Source organism: Oculina patagonica, chromosome 2, assembly GCF_052425735.1.
Source record: "Oculina patagonica isolate OP01 chromosome 2, crgOcupat, whole genome shotgun sequence".
Lineage (NCBI taxonomy): Eukaryota > Metazoa > Cnidaria > Anthozoa > Scleractinia > Oculinidae > Oculina > Oculina patagonica.
In genome coordinates, this window is record NC_135759.1 from 4,506,794 (window position 1) to 4,509,376 (window position 2,583).

At 40.2% G+C, this 2,583-nt stretch overlaps 1 long non-coding RNA gene across 1 annotated transcript; it reads right to left on the bottom strand.

The window, feature by feature from the left end:
- Nucleotides 1-291: 291 nt before the first annotated feature.
- On the bottom strand, nucleotides 292-1,897 carry LOC144641730 (uncharacterized). Its single transcript, XR_013568611.1, has 2 exons — nucleotides 1,433-1,897; nucleotides 292-1,226 (listed from the first exon to the last, which is right to left on the bottom strand). It is a non-coding gene; the product is annotated as an uncharacterized LOC144641730 (long non-coding RNA).
- Nucleotides 1,898-2,583: the final 686 nt, after the last annotated feature.

Below are 2,583 nucleotides of genomic sequence, written 5' to 3' on the forward strand. Positions count from 1 at the left end.
GGAATCTAGTTATATTTTGCCTGGTTGCTTAGCAAAAATGAAACATTTTGAAAAATCGCATTTTTATAAACTTGACGTTTCGTATGCTAAGCTACATACATTTTCATAAGTATGACCGTTAAAGTTTTGGCAACTATTTATATATTGTTATGAAAGGGGTCTGGAACCGAGACTGAGACAATTGATCTACAGCAGTAACTTAATATTTACATTAGGTTAATAAAGTAACAACCTCTCACTGCCGACATTGGCATTTAAAGAAGGTTGTCGTTCATGAATGTATAAGGTCTCTTTAATCTTGCAGTGGGGTCAGTTTTGCCTGACGCAAGGATTTCAAAATGATCCCATTTGATGTTATGGCCTGTGGTTTTTATGTGATCAGCAATAGCTGATGGATGGTCGCATTTAGTGAGGGCCTTAAAGTGTTCAGTTTTTCTGTCATGCAATCGTCGTTTTGTTTTCCCAATGTAAACATCGTCACAGTCCCAGCAGCTAGCTTTGTAGATGACCTTAGATCGTTGAGAACGGTCGAGGCGGTCTTTGTACGGAAAGAAGGATTTGATGCGGCGTGTGTTCTGAAAAATGATCTTGAGGTTGACGAAAGAGTAGAAGTTGGATACACACGATTTAAGGCGTTTAGTGATTTGGATGCTCGGAAGACCTAAGTAGGGTAACAGGATTATGACATCTTTTTTAGGAACTGTCGCAACAGGGGTGTCTGGCTTGTTTTTGTGTCTGTTCAAAACATCGTTAACGTTGTACGTGATAATGCCTTGAGGGTAACCATTTTGCAGCAAGAGCTTCCTGAGATCTTTAATAGCGGATTGTAATAATGAGGCAGAGGAACAGATTCGGAAACAACGATAGGTAAGTGTGCGGATAAGATTAATTTTGTATTTTCGAGGTGTAAATGAATCCCACTTGGTCTAGAAAAATTGTATTCTCTTCCTGATCCACTGACATTGCCCCGTCCTGTTCTGCAGAAATTGTTGGAGTTCGCCACTAAGAAGAGCCATTTCCTCTTTGATGGCCAGTACTACGACCAAATTGATGGTGTAGCCATGGGTTCGCCTTTGGGCCCAGTTTTGGCTAACATCTTCATGTGCCACTTTGAGGAAAAGTGGGTTTTGAACGCCAGAGTTCGTCCTTCTTGTTGGTATAGATATGTGGATGACACCTTCACCTTGTTTGACAGCAAAGACACTGCTAATGAGTTTTTGCGGTATCTAAACAGTAGGCACAACAGTATCAAGTTCACTATTGAATTTGAACAAGACAATGAGATTCCTTTTTTAGACATTCTTGTCAAACGTTGCCCCGACAACACTTTCATGACCTCTGTCTACCGGAAGAAGACTTTCACCGGCCTCTACACCAAGTGGGATTCATTTACACCTCGAAAATACAAAATTAATCTTATCCGCACACTTACCTATCGTTGTTTCCGAATCTGTTCCTCTGCCTCATTATTACAATCCGCTATTAAAGATCTCAGGAAGCTCTTGCTGCAAAATGGTTACCCTCAAGGCATTATCACGTACAACGTTAACGATGTTTTGAACAGACACAAAAACAAGCCAGACACCCCTGTTGCGACAGTTCCTAAAAAAGATGTCATAATCCTGTTACCCTACTTAGGTCTTCCGAGCATCCAAATCACTAAACGCCTTAAATCGTGTGTATCCAACTTCTACTCTTTCGTCAACCTCAAGATCATTTTTCAGAACACACGCCGCATCAAATCCTTCTTTCCGTACAAAGACCGCCTCGACCGTTCTCAACGATCTAAGGTCATCTACAAAGCTAGCTGCTGGGACTGTGACGATGTTTACATTGGGAAAACAAAACGACGATTGCATGACAGAAAAACTGAACACTTTAAGGCCCTCACTAAATGCGACCATCCATCAGCTATTGCTGATCACATAAAAACCACAGGCCATAACATCAAATGGGATCATTTTGAAATCCTTGCGTCAGGCAAAACTGACCCCACTGCAAGATTAAAGAGACCTTATACATTCATGAACGACAACCTTCTTTAAATGCCAATGTCGGCAGTGAGAGGTTGTTACTTTATTAACCTAATGTAATATTAAGTTACTGCTGTAGATCAATTGTCTCAGTCTCGGTTCCAGACCCCTTTCATAACAATATATAAATAGTTGCCAAAATTTTAACGGTCATACTTTTGAAAATGTATGTAGCTTAGCATACGAAACGTCAAGTTTATTAAAATGCGATTTTTCATAATGTTTATCACCGCTGTTTGTGTTATATTTGAGTTATTTTTTCAAAAATAGCTCTTAGTCGGCATGATGTTCCCGTGTAATCATTCAGTCAGTCAGTCAGTGGGTCAGTGAAGTATGTTTGTTTGTCACACCAATCAGATTTCAGGTACTATCAGAACCAATCAAATTGTAGTTTATAAGGGGGAAGCAATCTGACACAGTTGTAGTGAGCGATTTCGTTCGAAGATTTTAGATTTGTAGGAGGCGGAATTGGTGAGTTGTGAATTAACCCTGGATTAAAAACGTTTTTCGTAACGCTCCCCTACTTACAACGCACACGCCGTGAGCGAAA